The 19,859-nt window shown below is 41.6% G+C and overlaps 1 protein-coding gene across 3 annotated transcripts in view; it reads right to left on the bottom strand.

Moving 5' to 3' along the window:
• Nucleotides 1–19,859, bottom strand: part of bach2b (BTB and CNC homology 1, basic leucine zipper transcription factor 2b) — a 93,872-nt gene that overhangs the window by 38,374 nt on the left and 35,639 nt on the right. The window contains exon 1 of one of the 3 annotated variants that reach the window (XM_035144337.2): nucleotides 6,745–17,381. The exons of the other annotated variants lie outside the window; for them this stretch is intronic. The gene's annotated coding sequence lies outside the window, so the exon portion shown is untranslated. Of the gene's footprint in view, nucleotides 1–6,744; nucleotides 17,382–19,859 lie in introns of those variants that run through there. 3 annotated transcript variants of the gene reach the window in all.

Below are 19,859 nucleotides of genomic sequence, written 5' to 3'. Positions count from 1 at the left end.
GCAGATTATATACAACAGCATGGATTCTTTTAACATAGTTTGTTTTGCCATTTCTCCTTGAAGCAAAGCCAACACTGAAAGCTGCGATGTGGAGGCTTCCTGTTTTCTCTGTGCTTCTGGCAAACAGATACTGTGCACCTCTGCAACGACGAAATACTTTCATGTGGGATTTGCCAGTTTAACGTGCAGAAAAACAGAACCAGATTGGAAACCTGGCTGCATTCGAGCACCAGAAGATATCAACTAACCCTCCTGACTAACATTGTTCTTCTGAGTCACTGGTCGGACAGTTTCAAGACAAAGTCCGTCAACACTCTGAAGGCAGGATGTTTTCAAGAACACCCATCAATATCAAAGCAAGTCAGACGTGGACACATATAGAGGAACATTAAAGGGTGATTATCTTCAGAACAACTTGAGTCTTGGAGCTTTACAGTTGGTTCCTGACCTTTGGAACATGTACAGCAGGTGACGAAACAATCTCCAGTCAAAGTCCACTTACTCAAAAATAGACACAAATCACTGAGAACAATAAGAGACAAGTTGGTGACAAAACAATCCTCACTCAAGGTCCACTTATCCCTGTTTCCCACTAACATCTGGCTCTTGTGTTGCGTGAGGATACAATTGGCATTAAATCCTGGGTCAAATTACAATGCAGAGGTCACACGTATTTGGGTCATTGACGTGACGCCTATATTTTCTGTCCGACTGCATTTTCTTCGGTTAAAAAAATGTTTAAATACATAAAGAAATACCATATATATGTAGTACCTGTCCCGTATATGTACACACTTTAAATTTCAAAAAACCATTAGTTATTTAAATGTTTCTGTTTTTTAAAGTGTCAAAATATCATGTGGTGCAACCGTCCGGCCATGACTGCTGTTGTGAAAACTTCTTTGAAATTACTCAAAATCTATTCAAATTTATTTTCTGCCATATTTCGCATGATTTACAAAGTCTTTTGTAATCCTGTACAAAATTGCAAAGCATTTGCATTTATATTTCCATCATAGTATACAAACAAACTTTGTCCATTTTATGAAATATCATGTGGTGCGACCATCAAGAAAGGACCAATTTGGGACTTTGATGTTGAAATCCATTCAAAGACAGGAAGTTGCATCATAAACCATTTCGCCAAGGACCCATGGAAGCAGCAACAGGTTTGGAACTCTCTCTCAAATTTGGAAAAAAATAACCTTTTCCACAGCTGGTATGTAGTTGCCACATTTGGATATCATGTGGTATGACCTCAAAAAAACTATGAATTTTTAGTTATTTCTAAAGATATATATTTTGATTATAAATTTCATAGTGACCTTTTGTGCTGACCTAGTTTGTTTTCTATAGGTGGCCAATTCTGTGGCTGTAAATTTTGACTGAACTAGAAAATATCATGTGGTGCGACCATTGCAGAGTGTTTTACATGATAGATATATGTCCTAGATTGGGAGTTTTGGGGCTTTTTTATATTCAATTAATGATTTCTATACATAAGGTACTTTATTTTAGTGTTATTTGGAAAATATCTCTATGCAATTAGAGTATTTTTTCCTAATATTTCAGAAACAACGGTTTATGTTAAATTTTTGTATTTATTTTAAAATTGTCCTGTTGAAAATCCTTATACGTCATTGACCCATTTATCAACTCCAATGTAAACATGACACCGTGGTGGATGTACTAAATATAAAAAAAGACAGAGAGACACACAAGTCTACTTAGAGGGTTTACCCATGTTTAATAAACTACATATGTGCTTCCTTTGGTGTAAAAATGTTAAAAGTGTATTACTTTCTCATTATGGGGCCTTTAATCTCTTGATATCGTAGATCTTTAAATCTTCCTAATGATTTTCACAGTTCCATTGTGATGAAGACTGTGATACAGACAAAAGATCAACAGCAACATTGTTCTGTCGACTTGGACCTTATCTTTTCATTTTGAATAACTCACATCTAGGATTGTGACATTACAGGCCTACATTTTGTAATTTTCGGAAATCTGATCAACGAATTCTACGAGTATAATATCTATATTACCAGTTGAAACTAGGACGAAATGGCATCATCCTTTTTGTAGAGATGGAACCTGCTCCATTTCTTACACTTAAAGCTGCGGTTGGTAATCCTGGGAAAGCTAGCATGAGCAGGCTACACTTTGGAAAAATGCAAACGATACATCCCTCCCCCTCCCAACGGCCTTCTTGTCAAAGCACGCACACTGCCCGACAACTCCTCGAAGCCGACTTTTGGCCAGACTTACTTCTGGCTATTGACCCTGCTTCAGTGGTGTATGTCTCCCCGGCTTGTGAAGACCCTGTCATGCACAGTGAGAGCACGGATAGGGTTCACGTAGGCAGGTAGGTTAGTGACGGACAGGTATGCCAGCCAAACAACTTACCAAGCCTTCCTTTTAATCAATGAAATTGTTTTTTGTTCCATTACTTATTGATTTGTTGACATATCTGATGAAGTTTTCCATCATTTTCCTGACAGATTAGTGCTTCTGACAGAACAACAATGCTCAGCACGGAGCAGAATGAGGCAACATGAGCACCTGCTGCAAACCACAGACAACTGTGGGTCAACAGATATAATAGTTGTGGGACGATTTTGTCCCACGGAACATCGTCAGAGCATGACTGTGACGAAATCCAAATGCACTGTGGCTCCGTGTAACAAACAAGGTTAGTCTCAACTGCTGCTGCGACAGACTAATAACATTAACCACTGAGGCAGTACAGTCAGAGGGAGACTTGCATGAACACTGTGTCACTGTGTGGAATTAGGGGGGAGGACTTCTGCCAGATGACTGTAATTACACTGATTTTAATTGGAATTATCAAATTAAGCCACAGTTACAAATGCCCTTGGTGCTGTACAAGGTGGCAAATGTCAAAATGGATGAGGATGAGGATGATGATGATGTTGATGATGATGATGATGATGTTGATGATGATGATGATAATGATGATGATGATAAATACAAGTATAACAGCGTATGTTACCATGCTTTCCTTCTACGTTTGCAAGCAAAGCAAATGCAAGAAAAAACATTTTTAGCCACAAATGCACATCATAATGTACTGTATTTAAATACAATGTACTGATACTTTTTTTTAAAGGTTTCATTTCCTCATGTGAAACTATCTGCTTCCTCATAACCTCTGATTATTATTTGTGGCAATGTTGGGCAGGTTGCGCTGAGCACATGTATGTACATGGTAAGTTGTCAGCTACCCAAGCTGACAAGACAGAAGTTGAGAAAGTCAGGAATGAAATAGAGTTCTGCTTCACCACCTAGACCCAGTGGATTCCAGGAAAGTACAGATTTAGGGGTTTGGGGTTTTGGTTTGTGTCATTTTTTTTCTTTCTAAATCTTGTGCGGATGTGGTTGGTTCTGAAAGTGTTTTACATTCTCCAGACCAACTTTTTCACAGGTAGCATCTTTTTTGGAAAATGATGGTAATAATCAATGAGCTTACATGTAGTTGTCTTAATTTACATACTCTAGTCTGCAACATACTTTCAATTTCTCTCTCATTCTCTGTCATAGTGCTGTGTGGTTCGGCTGATTTTGTGTTTCCTATTATTGTGAAACTTCAACATTTCGAGCTGTTGACCTGGTTACAAGTTTAGAGTTGCCCACAATACACACACAGCATGACATTCCCATTTGGACCGCAACCATTGGTACTGCATCAGCCATTGTGGTTGACAGTAGCACTCTTTTGGCTTTTAAGAAAAATGATCATCTATACACAGCTTCATCTTTGGGACATGGTGACATAAAGACCAGCTTATTTGACAAAAGTACAGATAGAGTGAGGCCGACATGATCATTGTGCACTGTAACTTGTGAGCTCTAAAACATTTACACAAACAAATGCAAAAATCATCTCATTTAGTTGTTCTGTTAAAATAAACAGTTCATATTTAAGATGGCATAATAATCTTGAAACATGTGCATCTCCAGTCATGCAGTACTGCATCATACATTCATTTTGGACAATAGGGGGCTGTCCTTTATTATCAAAAGGTGGTGCATACACAGGATGGACAAACTGCAGAGATCATCAGAAACGCGTTAATAGTTCATTACGAGCGCCGAATGGGGATATCAGACACAGGGATTGATTAAACAGGGATTACTCTATCTGGGCTGTAATAGAAAATGCAAATGAGGTTGGATTCAGACCTACAGCTCCTAACTTGCTTCAAATGTCTCCCTGGATATTATGCAACTACACCCCTCTCTGTTTCTTTTAGTCCTGTTCAGGTTTCACACTCAGGTTATTTAAGACTCTAAATGAGCTGTGATTGGTATTATATGAGCCACAGCATTTAAACTAGTTACCTGTGTTAATGTTGTGACTGATCAGTGTACCTGACATCACTTAAACTCTCCAGAAATTATAATTAACGGTCATGCAAAAACTGTGTGACTTCACTTGTGATCCACCTATCCACTCGACAAATATTGGTTATTTCTGTTATGTTGTAACTTAAGCAGGACTGAGTGGTTGCCTGGTGGTTGATACAACTCTCTGAACTTTGTGGCTTTTGATAGTGTTGCAAAACCTGTTAAATATGCACTGTCATCAAGACTAAAAACAAGTCTTCTTTTCCTGTTCCTGAAAGAAAAAGATGTTCTCTAATTACACAGCGAGGTTTTGTGTGTGCAACTGTTGCTGTCACAGACTAAACATCCTGCCCAGGCTGCATCATATACCTCAGAAATTATTAATGGAGCCAATATTCAGCCAAAACTATTCCATCACAAATACGTGATTTCAAAAGGAGAGGCCTTTCTTGGTAAGAGGAAGGAAGTCTTGTGTGTCTCCTTATTGCAACAAAAAAATCTGTAACTTAAGAGGTAACTGAGTAATGCATTCAATGATGTGGTGTTCGGACACAAAAAAGAGAACTAAGTGACTTCAGCATTCAACTTGTTTCCTCACACCTCGGTTAAAAATGGATGAATTTGAATTGTCATTTAGATAAAGCACATCATCAGTGCGCTGTATCAAAACCAGCAGCGCGACGACATCCCTGAAGTAAATTCCTCCATTTCAGATTGTAAGACATGTTTAGAGCCGAGCCGTTTTTGTGGGGCTTTCCACTCCGACCACAGAGGCTTCACTAACATCCATGGCAGATGCTCCTCATTCTCCACACTGCTGATAAGCCAAACAGCTTTCGGAAGGTCACAGGGTTGCCAATATTGATCCTGAGATAATATGTGCAAGACAGCCACCTCAGAGACATGCAGCTGATGCTCACCGGGATCTGCTGATTAAACACTGAGAAATGTGGAAGCATGATGAGAACCTTTCTTTGCCGTGTTTGATTGCACTAACAAAGATATCAGAATTATTTCCACTGTGCAATTAATTCCAAATCATAAGTCCTGTTGTGTATGTATCATAAAATATTTAATACTGAAGAATGGGTATCACTGTGGTTGTAAATGGAATATGACTGAGGTAAGGTGTTTCACAACAGATGGTATTCTAGAAAGTTTGAAAGTAAAACCTGGGTGTCATGGTACCATGTCAGGATGCAACTGGACTCATTATCCTCAAGTTCATCTACATATGGATCAAGTGCTCTTCGTTGCAGATAGAAATCAATACTGTCTCCCTGTGCTTCGATTGGAGGACTGAGACAAAGACAACACAGCATCAATCCCTCCACACAGAGGAGGTATTCATGCACAAGATTCAGCTGGACTCTAGATCTGTTGCCCTGGATCTAATACAAGTGCCTGTCCTGAGAAGGCACCTACTCTGTACTCCATTAATGTAATGTCCTTAGCAAACACTCAGGACTGGCATGGTCACATGACTGGAGTAACCTGGGTTAGGTTGCGTCCCCTGGGTGCAGCCAAGCTGCAGACCATCCCACGGTGCTCCAGCTGCTGACACTGATGAATGGGACTGGCTGAGAGAGCGAGCATGCAAGTGAGCAAGCTCTGAACAGGCCAGAATGCACTTGGACTGCTGCACAGACCTGCATCTATCTGCAACTGGCCTAATTAACACCAGAGCTACTTCATCTCCCGGCAATGGAAAGGTCCAGGCAGTGACCTCAGCCACGGAATCAATACTCAAACCACCGCCGAGATTTAGCTTTTGAAAAAAACAATTAGTGTGTAGCACAAGCCGTGCAGAAACAATCAAAGACTTCTGGATTGCACACTAAGAAACTCATTATCGGGGTAAAAATTGCATTGAGGCTTTTGTCTTTGACATCAGGAAAATATGAAGTCAGAGGGGTAAGAGACTGCTTCAATCAACAAAAAGACAACGGAAGAGCATAATGTGGAAACAGACGCTTGGCACTCGTGGCCAGGTGTGAACACGGGTTTCTACAGCATGTCTTCCAAACCTGGTGTCACTGCGGTGGCTTTCATCTGCAGCTAACTGAACAACACTCAAGACACTATGTAAAGATGCATGTTGCTGATTAATCCCTCCTGAAAGCTCACCTCGAAGAATAATATCAAGACAAACAATGAAGGAAACCACCCGCCCTTGACGGCCAAATAATCAAAAATAGGTATCCTGTCACAGAAAGTATTCACTGAAATGCAGTCAGTATCACTGGAGCTGCCTGTTGAAAAATACAAGACTTTACTTTGATTTCTTTAAAAATCACCTTTGCCTACTATCAAACGTCACAGAAACAGTGTAAATCAAGCGGTGTAAGCGTCACCTGAACACGTTGCCATTACCTCAGAAAGGCCTAAGCACAGATCCAGTCATCTTGTTATTCCAGTCTGCTCTGATAACTTTCTAATGTCTCTCACTGTTGGTTACTGTCGGGATCTAGCCTATCAGTGTCTGTGGGTGGTGAGTATGACTGAGCAACTGAGGTATGTGTGTGTATGTGTGTGTGTGTGTGTGTGGTAGTTTTGCATGTGCGATGGCATACCAGAGTATTTCTGGACCCTGCCTGCTTAAATGCAGCTTGCATGAATCATGACTTCCCACATAGTAGGTCAGTGAGCGGGGTGAGTCATATTGCTGTCTTATATGGTAACACACTGCACATGTGATAGAAACACTGGGGTTATCTATAGACTGGGCTCGATGTTTCAAATGTCTGAAGCAGAGTTGCTCTGTGTCAGCGTCGTCTTGGTCCTCACATGATATGACAACTAACTCCTCTTCTTTTAGTCGTCGGAGAAGAAATATCTTTGATGTCTGTGAATTAGACGTTCAGTATTTGAACAGTCTGCCCAACATTCTGGTGTGACTCAACGTGACTCAGACCCCATTCGGTTTTCATTGGACACAGCCTTTAATGTAAATACCACATTACTGCACAACATGCGCCAAAGCAAAGACTCTCGACTCCAGAAAGGTTAGCGGATACATATTGCATTTCTTAACTGGTGCTTGACATTCACACCTGCACACACAATAATCTGTTTGTCTAAACCTCTTTCTGTGCGATTGGCTGAATTAACAAGGAAACAAGTTTTGGTGTTTGCCAGCCCCCCTAAGGCCAAAAGGGGGAAACAAAACACCCCCAAAACCACCACTGCCAAGAGGGAAGGCGCCCTCTGAGGGACTGGATTAGGATAAGTGGAGTGTTCTCCAGCAACCGCCTGAAAAGGAGCAGATCTTGCACTAATTAGGCCAGTGATGGGCAGGCCAAGGGGCTGCTAGCATGAGTGTGACCAAGCCTGGATTATGTGCTGAATTATTAATGGAGTGAAGAGTTGAGAAGGGGGGGGGTCGGTAGGTTTGAGGTGGAAGCCTTCATCTGAAACAATAGACTCGGCACATGCATGAAAAAAAAATGGAACCGTCATTTCGACAAAAAGCTCACTCAGAGCTCTCATGGAAAAAAAAAAATCAAGTGGAAAGTCTCTCCACAGGAAAGAGTTGACACAGAGGCATCGCCCACGTCAAAACCTTCAAAAGCCACGTCTGTACGCATGCATGTGTGTGGGTGTGTGTGCAAAGCCAAGGGAGCATGTGTGTGTGATCATGTGTGTATGAGTGAGTGGGCTGGAGGGTACAAGCCTGTTGATATGGCAAAGAAAAGCATTTTTTTTCACACACGTTTCTCTTGTGTGCAACATCTCAGGTTTTACGAATGTGCTTTACATTGTTGTAGAAACATGCGTCAATGTGCAAAACTGGAGCACTGGTATAAATATCCTGCTAAGATCAAAAGGCCGCAAAACCAGGCTGTGATAAAACGATAAAAGACAACATCTACGAACGCGACTGATTGTAACACACAGTTGACAAGCACAAAGAGACATCCCTGCGTGCCGCAATACTCAGGGTCGGAGCTTGACACCACGCTGACGCTTCTTTAATCATCAAATTCTTTCGTGTGTATGTGCCGCCGGAACGTCTTGTTCTGCCGTGAAAGACCACGCGCAAGACTGGAAGGCCACGCGAGCGGATTCCCTCCAAACTGTCTTTCAACCATTCACAAACAAGCTTGTTTAGCACGGCGCCCTGCAGCTCTTGTTCTCTTCCTTCACAAGGTTGCATACGGCTGTCATTCATACGAGACGCCTGACAACATCAGCATATTTACCTCTGACTAAAGAAATCTAATTTGAGGATAATGTGACCACTCAGTGTCAAGCAGCATAAAAACAGTGTCACAGCAACGCAGACGACACGATCAGGTTTCCAAAAGTGCAGTTATCCATCAACATGCTGTCATGGTAACAATAAATAAAAATGAAATGGTAATGAAGTAAGTCAAGGATAAAGCACAAAAAAAATCCTTGGTTAGGTTTCGACTATTTCTAACCATGTAGTTTTTTGTGCTTTGTGGATTTGGTTAAAATTCCTTAAGGTTCGAGGACCTTCATCTTCATGGCTACAAGGATAAACCCATGTTTAAGGTTGTGGATTAATGGTGATTAATAAATGAAACAACAATGCCTGGAACAGTGGTCTCCTGTGTGTCCTGATCCAGCGTGACTCGTTTTTTTTTACTTGTCGTATTTTATGTCAATATTTTATGTGCTAGAATTTCAGGCTCAGAATGGAGGCTCACACAGGCTGATCTTTATTACAGAAGAAATACTTAAAATGACACTTCAACATTAATTTTCAGAGAGCTCAACCCCTCCCGTGCATGGAAACGGCAAATAAATCAGTTTTTATGATGTTTTTATGACTCCATGTGACTTTGATTGCGAGTGTAAACAAGCTCTGATGAGTGTGGCTACTGTACGTTGCTGACTTTAACCTCCCTGGCTTCTAAGGTAGTCAGACCGGGTCACATAAAAACCTAAACGTCATTCAGGCGTTGCAGGGGATCTGCTGAACAGCCGCTGCTGTCAGTTTACGGCATCCGCGGCGATGCCAGTGTGAGGGGCACGAGGGGGGTGGCGGCAACACATTCACATGTTCCAACACTTGAGGCTGAGTTAGGAGCTCACTCACATTACCCGGCCAGGGAACAGCCACGTCAGTGTGAGGCAGGTTTCTCCCGGCCTTAACTCTAAACTCACAGAGCAAACTCCATCCAAATTTTGATTTAAATAGGCCTCTATGGTAAGCTGCACTGATACACTGATATGTATCCGTAAAAACATTCACAGACAACAAATTTGTTTTCCACCATAACACCTAATCTTGCAGTAAAATATCCACTGACAACTATGACACTTTTTAATCGTTCTTTTTAGACCCTCATAGCAATAAGGTCAAGTTGAGCCCAGTAACTTCACACACAAATTAAACACAACCATGATCTTTCCCTAAATTGAACTGAACCAAAGCACAGCCAGGTCTCGGGATGCAGACCGGCCTCTGCTGTGAGAGTTGTGCATCTTGTTCACTCTCCATCCACCCTGTAAACATGAGTGGCTTCATTCATTCAAATTAATATAATCCAGCCAATTCTGTTTCTTACAACACGTATTATCAATAACAATTTACAATATACCTACAGGGTATATGACATCATCTACTGTAAAGCGTGAGTGCAATGAATGTGTCATAGGTCAGTCAGCGCTGTCAGAGTACGTCAGCGCAAACGCCGCCTGCCTGCAATCGAGTGCGAGGGCACAGAATGAAAGGTTATGGTTTCAAGTGTGCGCAGATGTGACACAGAGTGTGGTTTAGTGGCTTTTGGGCAGCCGCCTGAGATGAGTCAGACTGAGAAGAGAAAGTATATTGCTTATTGATTGGACTCATTTGCACGCCCAAGCATCACAAGTCACAGTGGAAATATTCACAGGGAGGAGGAAGTGCATCACCCGTAAGCAGAGTGTGAATTGTTTGGGGCGTTTGGTTTTCATCACTTGCTCCTAATTATGAAGCAATACAATATATATTGGAACCATAAATACATTGGAATACAGCACATTCAAGATGGACGCCTTCAATCCCCTTGAACACCCTGTCCACCTTGTGATGACAGAGCATTTTCTGTTTTTAAATGCACAACTTGTGACTCAACTTTTTCCATCAACTCTACTTGTTTCCCCCTGTCACAGGCTGGCAGTAAAAAGTAAAGCAGGGCTCTCAGTCATGAAGTCCTCCCTGTGTAATTATTGCATTTGGATCCATCCTGCAGTGATTTATCTTGACATGGGTGGGCCAGCTGTGTCATGCAGCCATTAGACTAATCTGTTAAACACAGTGTTGCAATCGGACTATTCATGTTTGCTGTGCACTGTCACATGGTGATAGATAGGAGAAGGACAGACTGATAATATGCACAAACAGAAAAATCTAAAAACGTTACAATATGGTGCATAACAGTTTAAATATTTACCGTGAAATGAATATTTCTAAGAGAACAGACTTTAAAATACTGTTATTAAAAAAGTGTCTGTGTCCAAAATCCCCCACTCGTTCACTACCCCCTACTCACTGAATAGGGACTTCTATGTAGAGGACTATACAGTGATCTCATCGGCAAAAGAAAAAAACACTTTCAGACACTACGCGGGTCATTTTCTTTGAGCTGGTAATTACATCATCATTGCAGGATTATGACGTACAACAACGTCAGCTGGTGGAAAGTCCCATAATAAATTTGAAATATTTTAAATATAGTACTTATACTTTAACCTCAAAATGCTTGTTGAATCCCCATGTTTAAATGTAGACATAAACTTATTTGCTGCAGTTTGTGGTGTGATGACTGCCACAACTCAGACTTGTCTCATGCTGGTTATGAAAAAAAATCGCCATTGAAAATATAAGAGATATACTAAAACAGACTGTTTTAAAATTGTGTCTGTAAAAATGCTGGCAAATATAAACATGCATGTCTTTATCTTCACAATAATTCAGATCATTTTCATCAGAATAAGAAGAAGTAGAATCAGCACAGAGAGAGAGAGAAGCGCTGCCCTCTCTAGTCTCGTCTCTCCACCCTTTTTCATCCTGTCAACGCTGTGAGTGCAATGCAGGATGGTAGCACTACAAAATGGCAAAATCACCATATAGTGGACTACGTAGTGATGAGTAAGTGATTTCGGACACAGCTGGTATGTGCTGCTTATATATGTGAATCTACTAAAATTTTGTTGAATGAGAAAGAAAACCTCTTTCATACTCAGTCAATGACTCTTTTTAAATTGGTGAAACCACATTCCTGAGAGTGAAATTCTAAAAGAAACACCTGAAAATACAAAGAAAGTTTTCAGAATTATATAATTATATAAGTTTCACTGGTGAGTATCATTCAGTTCCTGAAGTGTCCCTTACTTGTTTCTTAGTTAGACTTAAGCTGCCTTCAGACATGCACTCCGCAGGATTCACAACGAGCGATTGGGCGAGTTGAAGACATTTTCTAACGTGCAACAGATGCAAAAATTTAAAAAACAAACAGAAAACAAATATCTCAGGATGAAAATGCAGAACCATACAATTAGGAGACGTCAGGAGAGCTTTTGTAAATACGGGCAAACACTAGTGTTAATGTGCTGTGAACAAATAAAAGTGATCTGCCCAGCGGAATTTGACATTACGTCCTGCCTCTGCATGGTGTGCCACCCCCTCACCTGAATGCTCCGGTGATTTCTTTGTTGTTGTAAACACGTCTAAGGAGGGAATCTCCTGCTGCGCTGTTAATGTGTTAAAGGGAAACCCCAAAGAAAGTCCAGACCCAATTGCGCAGAAATCCTCAGGAGTCCAGGTTTAGAAAGTACTAAAAAAAAATCAACAATACAGACATTTAGACGCTCACAAAAAGCCACCTCTCGCTCTTCTTCCAAACATTGCCATAGTTCCACAGTGTATATCTGGCTGTAAAAGTGCAGGCCACTGGTCAAATGACTCACTTACAGTCTTGGCTCTTGAGGGATCAATATTTATCTCTGGGAGTATTGATTTTTTTAAATTAAAACATGCAACTGTACCAAGTTCAAGGAGAAGGAGCAGCGAGAGCAAATGGTGTACGAGTCACTGTGGAAGAAACCCTGAGCTCACACTCTATACTGTACACCCAGACCACAGCACGACACAGCAGAGTGCACACACGGTGGTATATACTGGATGACATTTGTCCAAGCGACGTGGGATTGATTTTTCCATCATGGCTGGAAATGAGTAATCCAATAATCAGCTGAAAGCACAATATCTATAGGCAACACACAGCAAGTCAGAGCCCGGCTGTTTGTTTTCACACACTGATCCTCCTCTGATGGGACTTAAAAAGAATGTAAAATCAAGAGATGTTTCGGGACAGTGACTTTAGGAGAAACTCTGGTTTAAATTTAAAATCTGTCATTCTTCATTCACTGCACTCTGATGTTTTCAATGACTCTGCAGCTTGGGAGAGCAGACAAGCCCGTGTGCTGCCATTTGTTAGTGTCATCATGGCTGAGAGCAGCAAGGCAGACGGATGAGTGTTCATATCTCCATCTATCTGTCTCCTCGTGAAGATAAATAAGCAGAGCCATTCAGCGCTCACCTGCTCTCAGTCCTTTCATGAATGTTTCTCTTTCAGCGCGAACATGAGGGAAATGTTTCCGCTCCATTTTATTCACCAGTCAATCAAAGGGGAATAAATCTTACTCATATACAAATGGTTTTTTTTCATGTGTAAATGGTTCAGATTGGGAACCAATTTCCCATCAGTCACCGTCAGAGAGGTGTTTTCCGTTTAGCCTTTAAAGCTGCACTAATCAATGTTTTTCATATTAACAATGCATCAAATGGCTGTGTAATGTTAAAGCGTCGCCTGTAATGACAAACCTACAGATAATTATGATACTATATATATATATATATATAGATATATACGATGACATCACAGCATACTTTGCACATGCCCTCTGTGCCAGAAACAACTATAACGGCTATATACTGTTTCTCTATGTTTGGTTAGCACTGCTAGGTCTTATTAAGTTAGCAGCTAAATTTTGCATTACTGCACCACATTACTAACAGGCGTCTGCCATAACTACACAAAACTTAAAGGTCACAGGACATAAAGACTACATGTACAAAATCACTAGTAAGAGATTCTTGGTGACTCTGTCTCCAAATAAGGTAAAAACTGCTTTTTTTCTCTACCAAGACGATTGGGCGGAGGGGTGGGATATGTTTCATACAACTGCAATCTTTGCTGTTACAGACTTCTCTGTTCAGGATCCTTTAGGAGCTTTGTCTCGCTCTCTCTTTTAACACCTTTGATTGCGACACACTCTCTTAGTGCTTCAAAAGGATGTGGTTGTTCTACCGAGCGCTAAACTGCTTTGTGCTCCTCTGTTGAACAGGTAGATGAAATACCTGGGGCCCCTGCTCTGTGTATCAAAGGTCACCCTCCTCTGCCACTTTCACCAAATGCAGAGCAAACATTACACTGACAGACAGAGGAAGCCTGCCTCCTCCTCCTCCTCCTCCTCAGATCAGCCTCTTGAATCCTCTGGGGGGAAAAAAACACGACGCAAGCTGCTGCTATTTGCAGATGAGAGACGGCACTGGTTGGAACAACATGCTGGACTGCGGGAGGACACTGGCTTTTCTAGTGGTTCACAGTTCCTGGAGGGCATGATTGATGCACATCTCCGCTTGAGTATCCTAAGCGTTTTAGCTCGTCTGCGGCCATGCAGCTGCCACAAGGTGGACACGGCCTGCGAGCAGCCTTTCTTGAGCTCCAAACAGAGCTAAATGGCCCTTCTGTATCCTGCCACAGTTTCCTGACCGAGGTCAACCTCTCTGCACACCACAAATTACTCCCTGAAATGCTGGCAGACAGGGCCGGCGAGAGATTGCCATTTGCTTGTTTACGGTTCAGACTGTGCACTAAGTCCCCTATCATAAGAGGCTATTTTTAGCTGCCTAATCCTTCAGTGGATTTATAATGGCCCAGACTGACCAGATGACAAAAATAAACATTAAAAGCTTCACGTTGAAGCATATACTGGGTTTATGCACGATCTTTAATTATTTTTTGCCCTTTACATTTCCCTAAGGAAAATATAATCCATGCATCCTGCAGTCACGGTAATGAAAGGCGACAAATATACATGTCAGCTGAGAGCATTTCTGAGGAAAGCAACCATTCAGCAAGTGTTAAAAACAACAGGTTTGTCATGGAGAGCGTCTGATTCATTCTTTCATAACTGCTGGATGTGACCCCGGACATTCTGCTCTGCTAAGCATTAACTGAGGAGCTTATCTGCTGAGGTGGGTGGTAACAAACATGACCACACATCGACTGCATTAACCCCCACCCATCGCAGGATTGTATCAGGAACTCCTCTGACTGTGTAGGATCCTGCAGACATAAACATAAAGAGACAGGGCTGGGCCTAAACCTCTCGGCCCTTTATAGCTTTAAAGTACCACACTGGGAGCTGAGCCCTGTTCTCCCATAATCATTCCATCATTCCATCTCGCTTAGCTGGGTGCTGCGGGCTAACATGGAAATTCAAAACATCCACAACATGTTGTTTTGAACACATTTTTTACATTTACTTCATTAAAAACTGATAAATGACCTAAAAGCTTGGAAGCCTATCAATAGGCAGCGGCAACCAGCCCACAAGGAGTAAAAAACTAAACTCCTAAACATGGCCAAGCAGGCATTGATACAATAGAAGTAGACCAGGAGTTCAGCTTACTGTTTTTAACTGACAGGTACCATTACACAGGTAGCCTTCAATGTGCTAAAAAAGACATGCTGTGGATGTGTTGTGTATTTGCAAGTCTTATTTTTCTGCCTTGTCTTATAAGCTGCCTGATTCTTTATAAAAAAAACAAATAAATCCTAAAATGAAAGTCAGTGTAAAGCAGCAATAAATATTTGTTCAGAATTTGTCAAACCAAATATTGACCACCTAGCCAAACTGAATGAAGAAGATTATATAAAATTAGGATTCAATATCGTAAACATTGGAATTGCTGGGGGCGTGACCACTGATGGAGCTGAAACCACACCCCTTTTCAAGCGTTCTAGTTTCGATTGTTTGGTCTGCAGCCGGGTTTGATTGACAGCTTTCTCACCAACCCGCGAGGCCCTTAACCGTGTGTTTATTATCCTAACCATGGTAACCAAGTTCTGGTTTGTTATCCTAACCATGATGATGAGGTCGGATTAGCCTGTTGCTTTATGGGCACGATGTCAGGAGACTCTCCAACAGGTCGTATCTGAAAGTGAATATGACAAATGACCTATAGGGGTGTTCAGATTGGACGCCTTTCCCTTATTATGAAGTAACGGAATAAATGTTTTCAATTTCTCCCCCTCATTATTTTTACTGTTTAATGTGCCTGTGAGAATATGTTGTCGTCCGGTGCCAAGCAAGCAAGGAGCAGATTACGTCATAGAGACGCAATAGCGAAGATTTACTGCAAAACTGACCAGTACAGATTGAGGTCAGAAATGCACTGAATTTTAGTTTGAGGTGAGATGAGGCAAACATGTATTTTCCTCACCAATAGGTCATGTAAGAAGTTTAGTTTCACAGCAGTACTCTCATGCAAGGGGAAAACTGGGGGTGTGCAAGCAGACGTGTGCAGCAGAGAACGAAGTGCACGGAATCTTTTTTTTTCAGCGTTACAGAGTCTATTCTGAACCTCTCCACAAGACAGGGAGATAAGACACGTGCATTCAGTGGTGACATGATGGCAGGTGATTTATTTTCCAGGAGTTGACAAATGGGCTCTGTTCTACATTCAGCCCCGATGAGTTGCTCTTTCATCGTCCATGGTGAGGTCATGCTGACTCCCCACTTCCCTGTGCACCGTCAAACTCACTGTATCCTCATGTAAAACCAGCAGTTGACTCGTCGACTGCAGACACATATCTATCTCAGCCACTGTACATCTGTGAATATCATCCAGGCAAAGATTGCCAGCCGACAGTATCACATGTCTGGATCTCATCACGCCAGAAGCATTTCCCGGGATCACTGATCTACGAGGGTCTGAGCTCAGAATATACAAGTGATTGAACTCTGTCAACCTACCAGGATTCTAACTTTGAGACATTTTCTGTGTTTAACACCTCAAGTCTCAAAGTCATGCCGCTTACCAAGGCAAACAGGAAAGTTCATCAATCATGTTTGACCACAGAAGACTTGGACAGTCATGGACCGGTTTTGGGGTTTTGGTTTGGGACTTTTACTCGGCGTGGTAAGCAAAACGTTTCCATTTCTGGCCACTGGCATCATTTCGGCAAACTGGTTTAGGTGGAACTAGATTCAGTTCAAGACAAGGTGGACTGTTCTACACTGGATTTTCCCAACTGTTTGATTACATTGCCAAGAGACACGGTGCAGAGAGTTTGGCCCATCTCTAATAACTGATATCCCGCCATTACTGCAGTGGCTTCAGAGTTTAAACACCTGCACTTTTAATTCAGTTAAATCAGACTCTGGTTTGTTTTCCCCCTTGGTGTGATTCCTTTGGGCATGTGTAACAACACAAGTACCAGGTGCACTCCACAAATTTGAGCTAAAGGGTTCCAGCAGCCAGGGACTCTTGCAGCATTTTTGGGACGTGGCAGGATACGCTAACTATAGCAGGCTCTGATATGCATATGCATGAGTCCAGAGCACAAATGCTCCTTCCACTAACCTTGTCAAGTGATTTGTAATGTTGCATTTTGGTTTGTTTGAAAAAGTCCATGTTTAGATACTAATCAACTGATTCAGACCAGAGCACATGAATTACACAGTAGGTGTGAAAACGCTCTTAAGTTGATGTGGACTGACTGGATGATTGTGAATGATCACGTTCAGCAGCTCCCTCCTCTGAGACATTAACTGAGTCAATGTGAATGTGTTATTCAATTTGAAAACTTGAACCTGAACCTTGTTATGACATTGACTTTGGAATAAAATATGTTTAAAGCAAAAATATAGACCTAAGACTTGAGTTTTAAAAAACTGGAGACTTACACTTAAAAATGTACTATGTATTAATGTGCATTTATTACATTACATATAAATAAACTTAAGCTTGCATCTTGAAATGAGCCAACTCACAGTTTCATGCATTGTATTTTAGATTGAATCCATCAATTAAGAAAAATCTGAAAATTATGAAATTGTTAAACGTAGCTTTGTTCTTTAAAGTCAGGCAACATGATAATGAAAAGAGTGAAGCCATGTTTCAGACAAAAACAAAAATGAGCTCATACAGCCTTTGTTTCAGCTGCATTTTAATGACTGTGTTTCAACATCTGGTCTATTCTGCACGATACAGACATATGTCTTTGCAAAAGGGGTATGAAAGCAGTTAATGGCGAATCCCTGACATACAAAGTCACCACTACAATAGAGGATCTGTAGAGTAGTAGTAGTAGCCTGTACAATAATTAAATTGCAGTACCATATCAAACTTCAGACTTTAACTGTCAAACCATCCATCAAACAAGAGTCTGAAAAACTGCTTGGATGACACCTGTATTAATTTATGAAAAATGAATTATGTGGTGGCACTGAAAGTGTAATAACTCTACATTCCTTGCATGTTGGTTGGGGCAGCTTCTCACAGTACCTGCAGCTTTGCAGCACAGTTTACTAGCACGCCTCTGCAGTGCCTCCGGCCCTCAGTCATCTCATTGGGTGAACTTTTCTCACCTCTGCACCTCACAGAGCTCGTAAAAGCTCCACAGACCAGACTTCACCTGTCAGGGCAACAACCCGCAGTGAGTCATGGTCCATTCACCAGCTCTGCACCAGCCGAAGGTTATTTGAGGGAAGAGCTGACGTCAACCAAACTCACTGGGCTGCTCTTTTGCCTCAGAACTTTGACTCTCTTCACCGTTCTCTGCTCGTGATTTAGGAAGCGACAATCACAGTCACACCAGGCACTGTGAACATGACCATCCGTAACTGATATCGCTGCATGGTATATGTGACAAGCTGACTTATTCTGAACCCTTTCACATCCTGTGTGACTGTCGTAATCTTGTTTCAAACAGTTGCTCCGGCTCGTCACAACAAACTCTCTGTGGCAAGGCGGGGGTGAGTGTGGGGGTGGGGGTGAGGGGAGGAGCTAGGGCGGTGCAAAGGGCTACAGAGGAGACTCGTAAACAAAGCGCACACAAAGCAACCGGGGTTTGCCGCAGGGCATGCATCCCCTCCCATTCTTCCACACGTACACACACACATGCACACTGTACTGCACTGATGGACGAGGAGGCGGTGGGTGTGGGGGGGGCGGTCGGGGCATTTGGACTCAATTTCACTTCCCCATTCCCACAGAAATGGAGCAGTGTATGGACACGCACATTTATGCACACATATGAAAAGTATGTTTCTGTGTTGGAGGATTACTCAGCATGAGCACACAAGCCTGTTTGACATTAAGAGAACCATCAGACCTGTTTGCACAGTTTTTAAATACTCTAAAAGAAATGTCAAATCAGTAATGGCAAAAGTTCTGAATCACTTTTCTTTTTCTGTCATGTTATTGAGGGCAGTTAAAATGTTAACCCGGTTCTCATACAAAAAAGCTTAAGAGGGAGAATTCTCTGCTAATGTCTGTACCCTCAAACGAAACATGAATAAGGCAGATCACTGCAAACAAGAGAAACTTGGACATGAACGTAAACAGGTTAATTTAAAAAGATCGCCAACTTTACAGTTTTGTCAAATCCTAAGCATTCTGTTTGTATGCCAGCAGGATCACAAAACATGTACTAAGTCAACTCGCACCAAACTTCCTCTGATGTCTGGTTCATGTTGTTTGACATGGGCCCTGGTAAACGTCTGCACCCTCTGACGGACATTCTATAAATGCTTAAATGAAATGAACAATGACACAAGCACCATTCTACAGGTGGAGGTTACGTATTTATTTGAGGTCTGTAGGTGCTGCGCTTTAAGATATTCTTTCCCAATGTCTGCGTAGTTTTACCTTCCCTCTTATTTTCTCGTCCTATTGCTTTTTAAACCTTGAGAAGCATTCGATAAACAAACAAATGTTGATTCTCTCGAAGAGAAAGGGATTAAAGTCTTCAAACATTTGCAAGAGAGAAAACTTCAGGTGTTTTGGGGCAGTTTGAGTCCAGGAGACTGGATCTACTGCAGACTGGAAGGTTAAGGTCTGTCTTTTCATTAATCAAAACCACAATCTTTGCCTAAACCTGACCCTTTTGCAAAATAGTCCAATGAGATTTTTTATTTGTGTTGTTTTTATAAAATAATCTGTGTAGCCTTTTGTGTACTTGGATCTCGGAAACTACATGAATTGAATTTGCAAACTGCACTTCCCATGATGCACCTTTGTCTCAACTTCACTCGTCCTCGCAGGAAAAGCAGGTCACTACACAGGGTGGTGACATGACACTCACACAAATTGCCTCTGATGAATCAAGACAAATTCATACTTTAATTATTTTAACTTGCAAATGTTCAAATGAATCAGTGATAAAATAAACCAGACGTAC

The sequence above is a fragment of the Hippoglossus stenolepis genome, chromosome 20, assembly GCF_022539355.2.
Source record: "Hippoglossus stenolepis isolate QCI-W04-F060 chromosome 20, HSTE1.2, whole genome shotgun sequence".
Lineage (NCBI taxonomy): Eukaryota > Metazoa > Chordata > Actinopteri > Pleuronectiformes > Pleuronectidae > Hippoglossus > Hippoglossus stenolepis.
The sequence above is the reverse complement of the archived record's forward strand: the minus strand, read 5'-3'. Positions and strand labels throughout refer to the sequence as shown.